We start from the raw sequence: 10,205 nt of genomic DNA on the forward strand, positions 1-10,205 counted from the left end.
GTTACATATGTTATGTGCTCTATAATGTTTCCCTTTGTGCCCTGGGAGAGGCCGTGGGGGAGAATTTATCAACCCTATTCGCTCTTCATGTATCTCAAATGCACTAACCTATTGCAGCAGGTTGCTGCTGGAAATGCATTCCAACAGCCCACTGCATGCTGAGGAAGGCCTATTCTCTGCCCTCTAAGAGCCCTGGGTCTAGATGGGGAGACAGCATGTCTGGTTAAACTTAACTCTGTAAACAACCAACAGCCTTTCTGGATTTTATAGCCAAAGGGGGGAAAATGAGGTAGGGGGCTAAAATCACCCCCAGAGGCCTCTCAAGGTCAAGCCTCCCCACTTACCTAAGACTCCTAGGCACTTAACAAAGTTTTTAAGCAAACAGACAGTGTTAGAGATGGAAGAAACTAAGAAATGATCTGCCCTCCTGAAAAACTGGCGATGCCTGCCCACTGCCAACAAAATCAACTCCATAAGCCTTCACCTAGTTTCCACGGCCCTCCCTGATCTTGTTCCAGCCTCCCTCCCATCCACGTCCCTACAAAGCCTCTGTTCTCAGAAACCAACCTTCTCACCATTCCTTGACAAGACAAGCGCTTTCTTGACTGCTCCTTCAGCATTTTCTATGCCCTTCTGGGCTTGTTGAAATCCCACTCAACCATTACTCACGCTGGTTCTTTATTCCACTTTCCCGGACCCCCACTCCCTCCCTCCTCATGGAAGTTAACTGCTCCTTGGGGGGTTTCCCCCACCCTACTGAGCTTGGCTGGCCCTTTATTAAGCACTTCTACCCTCTGTCTCTCCAGCTAGATTTCCACTTCCTTGGATTTCTCAGCCCTGTATCACAGTCTCCTTTCTTTCCCCGCAACATCCCCTACCATGACATGGAGTAGGCCTTCTACAACTACTTGTTAAATGAATGAATGAAAGGATGATCTAATCTAATCCTTTTATTTCATAGTCGAAAACGGAGGCCCATACCTGGCTTCCCTTCTTGCCCGAGGAAGACTCAGTTTTAAGTTTTAGTCTCCTTGAGTCTTTCTTTTCCCATTTAGCGCCTACACAGTCTCACAATTTATACAGATATGGTTTGAATCCTAACTCTGCCACTTCCTAGCGATATCACTTTAGACCCTTAATTTCTGGGGTGCCTGGGTGGCTCAGTCCTTAAGCATCTGCCTTCGGCTCAGGTCGTGATCCCAGAGCCCTGGGATCGAGCCCTGCATCACACTCTCTGCTCTCCCGCTCCCCCTGCTTCTGTTCCCTTTCTCGCTGTCTCTCTGTCAAATAAATAAATAAAATCTTTCCCCAAAAAGACCCTTAATTTCTGTCTGGGCCTCAGTCTTCTCTTATAAAATGGGTGCTAATAAAATACTTCCTGAAAATGTTACAAAGATCAAATGAATTATTGGACGTTAGGCACTTAAAACAGTGCTTGGCACCTAGTAGATACTCCATAGCAGTAGTTCTTTTTTAAGCATGAGGAATTTTAATTTTTATATATTTTTTCATTTTTATTTTAAGTAGGCTCCATGCCCAATGTGGGGCTCGAACTCACCGAACAGAGGTCAAGAGTCACATGCTCTACCGACTAGTCAACCAGGCATCCCAAGTATGAGTTTTTAGAGTTCAGAACTTGGGAGCACCTGCTTAATTCAAGCCTGGGGATCAAAGCACAGCACAAACATAAAGAAAAAGAAAGGTGGACTTTTGGCAAGGGAAATGGAATAAAATTTAGCAAGACCTTTCAGCAAAACTATTATCTCTTCCCCCAAAGAGGCTAAAGAATATTGAGACTAGTACCCAGTTCAGTGGCGCACATTCAGTGGGTGCTCGCCCCATTCCCCTTCCTCTGGCTATGGTGGTGATGTTGTGAGGCTCAGAGATGTTGGCATGGGACTAAGCTACCCTACTGAACTTACACATCTCTATGCCCACTCCTATCCACGTGCGTACACTCGAGTTCCTTTCCACCTGGCCAATCCTTCAAGCCCCACTTCTACGGAGCTCCCTCTAAATGCTTTTGCCTCTGCATTCTTGGCCCTGTCAGTAAGTACTGCTTAGCGCTTAGTGATTTTCCATGCTCTGTGACTTAGTTCTCCTTCCCCATCAGAGGGCTGGCACTTTGCCATAGAAAGCAGCATCCCCTACAATGCACTCCATGAATATTGGAGACTGATTGACAGTAGGCGTTCAATGGGGGCATGGGTACCCTCAAGTATTGCCCAGCATGCAGGTTGCCAAACCGCCATTCCCCACATACACACCACTTCTCAAATCCACCACTCACATGATGCCTAGCCTTTTCAGTAGCCATCTTCTCTCGTAGAACTTGACAGCACCTGGAAGGGCCACGTTTTACTATGTCCTCCACAGAGCCCAGCATAGCACTTCCAACATTCACCGAATGGAGTAAGCATGTAGTTTTGCCACTATAGATAACTTGGTCAATATACCGTTCTTATTCCGGGTGTGTGTTTATATGTATTCTTGTCTTTCTGTTCTTGCTCATGGAGCTACAAGCGGCTCTAGAGGAAGAATTGTCCTAGGGGCTCTGCAGGGAGAATTGGGAAGAAAGTCACAAGGTGATCAAAAAATAAGTTGAGACCTGGGATTTTGATTTTTTAAAAAATCCAGAGAACAGGGGCACCTGGTTGGCTTAGTCAATTGAGTGTCTGCCTCTGGCTCAGATCATGATCCCAAGGTCCTGGGATTGAGTCCCGCATTGGGCTCTGTGCTTGGCAGGGAGCCTGCTTCTCCCTCTCCCACTCTCCCTGCTCGTTCTCTCTCTCTCTCTCTCTCTGTCAAATAAGTAAATAAAATCTTAAAAAACAATCCAGAGAACAATGTTCTGCCTTCCACATACATTCAACCTAAACTCTCACACCAAATTTTCTCAAACTTTAATATACATAAAGATCACTGGGAGGAGCTTGTTAAAATTCAAATTCCAAGGCACCCTCCCACCCAGGGTCTTCCTGAATAGCTCTGGGGTGGTGGTACCTCATACTCTGAATTTCCAATGTCTACTGGGAATTAGAAACTAGGGGCCTCTTGGGCTACACATTGAAATACACGGAGCACTTCTCCACTTTCATCTTCACCAGAGATCCCCAAACTTGTTACTGCCAAGGGTCTATGTCTTTCCTCTTGTAGATCCCATTAAACACAGTTATACATTACTGAGTATGTACCAGAAACTGTTCTGAGGATTTTACAAATAGTAACTCATTTAATACTCATAACAATCTCCTAACACTCATAAGCACTCATGAGTACTTCTGAGTACTCAGAAGTACTCATAAGCTAAGTACTATCATTTGCCCCTTTTACGGATGAAGAAGTTGAAGTACGCAGAGTTTCAATGACTTGCCCAAAGTTGCCCAAAGACTTAGTTTTTTAAAAATTGAAGTCAGATTCACTCACATAATATAAATTAAAAACTACCATTTTAAAGTGTTAGATTCACGGTCACTTACTACATTCACAACTCGGTGCAACCACTGCCTCTACCTAGATCCAAAATATTTGCATGACCCCAAAATAAAACTTCATACCTATTGGAGCACCTGGGTGGCTCAGTGGGTTAAAGCCTCTGCCTTTGGCTCGGGTCATGATCCCAGGGTCCTGGGATGGAGCCCTGCTGGTCCTGGGATTGAGCCCTGCTGTTGGGTTCTCTGCTCGGCAGGGAGCCTGCTTCCCCCTTTCTCTCTGCCTGCCTCTCTGTCTGCTTGTGATCTGTCTGTCAAATAAATAAATAAAATCTTAAAAAAAAATAAAGTTAGGATCTGAATCCAGGCAGTCTGTTTCCAGAGTCTGGACTCTTAACCCTGTGTGTTCAAAATGCTTATCTACTTAAATGGGATGTATTTTCAAGTAATAATTTGCCTTTTAAAAGTGTATCAGATATGGGATACCTGGCTAGCTCAGTCAGGAGGGCGTAGGGCTCTTGATCTTGGGGTCATGAATTCAAGCCCCACTTTGGGTAAAGAGATGAGTTAAATAAATGAAAAACTTTTAAAAAGTAAAAAAATTAACATATATCAGATACAAATAAAGCTATGTCAGAACTTCTTTTTTTTTAAAGATTTTATTTATTTATTTGACAGACAGAGATCACAAGTAGGCAGAGAGTGAGAGGGGAAAGCAGGCTCTCTGCCCAGCAGAGAGCCTGATGTGGGGCTTGATCCCAGGGCCCTGGGATCATGACCTGAGCCGAAGGCAGAGGCTTTAACCCACTGAACCACGCAGGCGCCCCTATGTCAGAACTTCTAATCATCCCAAGATAGTCACACTGAGGTCATTCAATTCCAGCTAAAGCCAACAACACTTGATGTTGTAGTTAACCTCTGCAGCATCATACAGGTACGTTTCACTAGACTTTATGAAATACAAACATAGGTCAGAGACTCTCTCCCAGGCTTTTGTGGGTTGGAGATACTGATTTAGGATCCACTGATGACAAATCCCTGCAAGATGCCCAGTCAACAATGAGAGGCTCTATCAAGTCTCTCAGTGAACTCTACTAACAATTTAGAAAGTGGGCTCATGCATGTTAGAAAGATTTTCCATACCAAGAAGCTAAACAAGAAAGGAGATGGAGGTTAGCTTTGACTAAACTAGAAGATTCCCAAGTCCAGGAAGTCATTCTGCCTGAATGTTCTAGTTAACTCACCAGAGTTCTCCCACCAAGGAAACACATGGCCATATACTGAGGATGAATAAGACAGTCCTTTAACTGCCCCCCAGAATGGTGACAGCCTAAGTTGGACTTACCAGTGAGGCCTTCCAGATCCAAAGCATCTGCTCTGACAGAACCTGAGGTGAGAATGTTATGCCAACACAATGCTGATCACATGATTTTTCTCCTGACTTTTCAAGTGTGTGGACAAAAAACAAAAACAAAAACAAAACAAAACAAAACAAAAAACATCTCTTCTGGAGTTTGTAACACCTGTGCTCTACGTCCGAGAGCCCCACTTGATGTTCTGAGCACTTCTCTCTCCAAAGGGATCCTTCGTTGCCCCATCAGAGATTGAAGCAACCAGACTAGATTCAAAACCGTTAGCCCTGGCTTCACTCAGCAGACTCAAACGAACATCAGTGAGAGTCGTGAAGGGGAAAAAAATGCCACAAAACACGTTGCTTGAGAGGGGAGAGGAGAATGATGTGCGATGAAGGCTTCTTCATTTTTATTGCCCCAGGGCCTAGCAGAAGTCCTGGCGCAGATGAGAAAGCACTCAAAACACGTTTGTTGGTTGAATGCCTGAAAGAGAAACTTCTTCTTGGTCTGGAGGTCATTATGGAGGCATTGTAGAGCTGCTCTGTGGGGACAGAGAATGGAGCGAGGGTTGGCCTATGTCTGAAGGGCCCTGCCAGGACCTACACAGATCATGTTTTTCTCTGCCTGAAAATTTCTCCCAGGCAAAGTTCTCAGAGCCTGCAAGTCTCAAAAGTAGATTCCTCTGAGCTCACTGTGTGCTTTATTCTACTGAAGTCAAGTCAGAGTGACTTAACAGTGGCATAGTGTTGTGGGGAGAATCTGATGAGAGCACCTATATAAAAGCATACTGAAAAAGATAGAGAGCTAGGGAATTCTTATTAACTTAGCCCTTCTGGCTTTGCATGATCTAAATGAGTCTTTGTGCCATTTGGCCAAGTAGCTTTCTATCTATGGGTCTTACCACTGAACACAAACGTGTGCAGACATCCCCCCCAACATGTATATTATAATGCAGTCAACTCCTGTTTGCCAAAATCTAAATAACCACAACTGTCGGAGAATCAGAATGATCTTTTTGGAATACAGTGCAGTAATCCCCTACATTTGTGCGGGGTTTTGCTGGACACAAAGTGCTTCCCCATCCACGACCCCGTTTTTTTGTTGTTGTTGTTGTTGATTGATGTTCAGAATGGTCCCGAGGCTTTGTAAGAGCCTGGAAAGCCTTGTGAGGAATCAAACAGTAATGACATATGTAGTGTGAGTAACTTTGGCTGTGTGGTGGGCCTCTGAACACCAGGCTTCTTGTTGTGGCAGAGACATCGGGGTACGGTGACTCGCTGCTACAGACTTGCAAGGATGTACCAGCACTTGGGGGGACTGGGCTGGTGGGACAGGACTCCTGCCGCTGAAGGGAGCTGAGAAACACGTGGTCAGAACTATAGTGGCAGCAAAGGAGGCAGAAGAGGGAGCACCCCTCCCTCATTTCCTTCCAGCAGTCATCAAATGGGCAGACATTGGATGCTTGAGCTCCTTCCCTCAGCTTGTTCTGGCTATTGAGGGTACAGAGACAAACAAGACTTGTCTTCTAGACCTCTCTGGCCATATGATTCATGAGGTCTCCCCTTCAAGTCTCTTCCTGTTCATTATAGCCCATTTTGCCAGGGGACAAATGTTGAGGGAAGGGGTTCCACTTAATCATTCCCTCTCATTTCCTTCTCTCTCTCTCTCTCTCTCTCTCTCTCACTCTCTCTTATACACAAGCTGTGTGTGTACACGATGCTTCACTCAGGGCCGCAAACACCCAAGGCTAACCTGTGTGTGTCACGTACCTCCATTAAGGAGAATATTGAATACATCGGATCCAAGGAAGCAAAATGAAAATTTGTAATTCATAGTATTAATAATGGTAATCCCTCACATCTGTATAGAACTTTATGAAACCTTTCATTCCTACTCATTTGATCCCATGTCCTGTCATCATTTCATATTCAAAGACAATCTTGTGGGGGCACCTGTCTCAGTCTGTTGAGCAACAGCCTTCATCTCAGGTCATGGTCCTGAAGTCCTAGGCTCAGGTCATGATCCTGGGGTCCTAGGATCCGATGGAGCCCTGTGGGGGCCAGGGTTCTCTGCTCAGTGGGGAGCCTCTCCCTCTGCCTGCAGCTCCCCCTGCTTGTGTTCTCTCTCTACTCTCTCTGCCAAATAAATAAATAAATAAATAAATAGAATATTTAAAACAACGACAACAAAAAGCCCAAAGACAATCTTCTGATTGTGATCTCCATCTGTGAGTGAAGCAATGCAAAGGCAGGGCTAAGAGTCCTGCCCCCTGGTTTGTTTTTTGTACTTTTTCCTTTCTCTCCTCTCTATCTCTTCATGTGCTATCTGTGGAAGTTGCCTCTGACTTCCCAGCCTCTTGGGAACCCCAGGGAAAAGGGCTGCTGATCAGTAGCCGCCCCCCCAAGCTGGGCTACCAAGGCTTTGGCTTCTGCCAGAATCAGTACCATGGGGAAGGAAGACTTTCTACTTTGGGCAGCCCCACAGTGAGCACCAACGCGCCTCAGGAGGTTAGGCAGGCCCCAGAGAAGGGGAGAGTTTCATAAGAACAAGGAAAGGAGTGTGCCATGAAGCTTTTAGTAGGTTGTGAAATGTTGCTTTGCAGGGTGCAGACATACCAAAGGAACCTGGGTTTGCAAGAGAAGATTCTAGTGAAGGGCAAAGAGGAGCCCCCATTGTATCCACTGGGCTTGTAGACCCTTTTTAAAAAACCTATTTCATTCATCCCCATTACCTCTCACACTTCGCTATCTTCTTCATTCCTCCTTCTACCTCATTCCTCTAATGCAGCCACGATTTTCTGAGCTAAAGATGCTTTCAGTGAAAGTCCACCCCTGAGAGTTCTCAAACATTCTCAAACTCCCCTATACCTCTCTCTACAAGGTACTTAGCCCATAGCAATGGCCACACCAGTCACACCCTCCTCCTAGCCCAGAGCTGGCCCCACATGGGAATGCCTGAGAAACTAGGGAGTAATAGGGGGTATAAAGCCACTGTGCTCTGGTGGTTTGCAGCAGATCAAAGCCTGTCCTCCTTGGTAGGAGGGGTCAGGGCTGTCCCGGCCATCGCAAGCACAGGGGCCAAACAGCAGGGGAAAGCTGCTTTTAGCGGGCGGCCGGGTTAAACAGAGATGGTGGTGCTGAGTGGCTGCCATGCTGTGCTGGGACCCCCGACCCCCTCCATTTATCCTTAGTTGTGACCGGCAGACAGTTGAGGTTTCCAGCCTCCCTCCAGCCTTGGAAACTCCCTTCCATCAGGGAAAGAGTTTCATTCGGGCCCGTGAGCCCCTGGCTGAGCCCTCTTGCAGCCCCGACGCTGACGTCTGGGGCCAGCCGAGTTAGTACTGTCACTCCGGCAGTGGCAGCCAGCGCGGGGTCGGGAGTGTGTAATTGCAACCACTTCCTGCCCCAGCTTGCCCTAGGGCTGGCCCCGCCCCTGAGGACAGTCGGGGCGGGGCCCAGGTACAGTGAGGGAGTCCGATTGGTGGTGGGGGGGCTGCGGAGCAGGGCGGCTCTCAAGGGAAATCAGCTGAGACTCATAAAGGGAGGGGGTGCCCTCGGTTCCAGCCAGCCTGCTGGAAAGGGCCGGGGCCTCGGGGCATTCTACTGGCACAATACGTCCCTGCAAAGGAGGATCCAGAGAACAGTCCCTTTCCGACTGGTATAAGACCAGTTCCAATATTAGCTTTATTCATGAGCTCTGAACACTCCAAAGCCCCAAAGGAGAGGGGGAGGGGAGAGCTGTGGTCTACACCCCTAGGGATGATCTCCACTCTGGCTTTGGCACTGTTCTGTCTGAGCAAGTGAGGACAGAGAGAAGACATTACGGGTGGGGGCTGCTGAAAAGACCCTGGTGGTACGCAACACCGGAGTGGGAAAATGCCTCTCGCTTCCTGGAGAACCCAGGATTTGCTGTTTGTATCATCGGTCTGTCTACCCAGGCCTTGGAATGCCCATTGGGTACAGTGCCAGTTCTACAGCAGGTAGCCTGGAGGTACAAAAGAGGTAGAAAGGCGGCTCTCTCCCTTCGGAGAGATGGACATCAACTGGGCACTAGAGTGGCGAGTGGGTAAAGTGTGCACTCTGTAGTCAAAGATGGCGATTGTGGTATTAGCTGTGTGACCTTGGGCGGCTTGCTTATCTTCTCTGAGCTTCAGTCTCCCCGCGCGTGAAATGAAGGTACTAACACTTGACTTACAAGGTTGCGGTAGCGATCAAGTCAGACACATACGGGAAAGCGCTTTGAAAGCTATAAAGCACTCTACAAGGCAAGGAAGGTATGCTCATGGTAAGTGGGGGTGGAGGTGGGAGGGAGGACCGTGATGGGGGAAAATGGGTAGGCACCAAAAACTAGGGTGCAAACTATTTACGAGAGTGTTAAAGGAGCACACTGTAATGGGGCTGCCAGAGGCGGGTGCGGGGTTAAGTGTGCCTCGGCTTCCAGTTAGAGGTGGGTCTGAGAGAGGGGATCCCCCCTAAGGAAAGGCAGGCAGGCAGAAAAAGCTGTAATTTCTCTCCTTTTGAGAAGGGCTTGAATGGTCTGGGTTGTCTGCATCATGCCCAGTGAAGAGAGGCCAGCGGTGGGTAACGAGTTCTGTTTGGGGGGAGGGGGCTGCCTGTCAGCCCTCGAAGTGTAAGGCAGCAGCTGGAAGCGCGCCGCTTACTTACATACCACGCCTGCAGCGTGCACACAGCTCGCTGGAATGAGCCCGGAATGTCTCCTCTCCTCGCCCTCTGCAGACGGAGGAGAACCAAGGGGAGCTGGGGTGAGTTGACCACATTAAATGACAGCTGCAAAACTGTAGGCTTCTCGTCCCTTTCTGGCCCCCCCGGGAAGGGCTGCCCAGGCCCAGGGTGACCCCTGCCCTCCCTTCCCAGATCAGCAGCCACATGGTGGGGGGGCATCCTCATTTGCTAGGTGGATGTTGGGGGAGGGTGTGCCCTGCTGTAGTGGTGGCACGTATGAGGATGCACCCACGTCTATGCACGTCAGCAGCCACTTGTGCAGATCCAGACAGTTGTCTGTGTACACACACGTGTCATACATGTGCATGCTCCGAGTGGGACAGATTTCTGCTGCTGCGTGACTTTGGACCTTCTTATCTGGAAAATGGAGAGCGTTGTACCAGAGCATCTCAGAGGGCCCTCTCAGCCCGAACAGTCACTGTTTCTACACATAGGGCTATGGCTGCTTAAAAAAATCAGGGCAGAAAAAAAAAAAATCAGCCGAACCAGTTGTGATGTTGGCTGTCGACACTTTAGATGTTTAGGTTTGGAGATTCAATTTTCAAAAGGCCAGTTACTTGGCATCATGTAACATCTGTTCATTTTCCAAGTGGTGGTCTCAGACTGACACCGGGACTGCGGCAGGAATGTGTTTGTCTCTTTGCTCTGGTTGTGTGTTTACACATGTGTGAGGGCATCTC

Source organism: Neovison vison, chromosome X (genome assembly GCF_020171115.1).
Source record: "Neovison vison isolate M4711 chromosome X, ASM_NN_V1, whole genome shotgun sequence".
NCBI lineage: Eukaryota > Metazoa > Chordata > Mammalia > Carnivora > Mustelidae > Neogale > Neogale vison.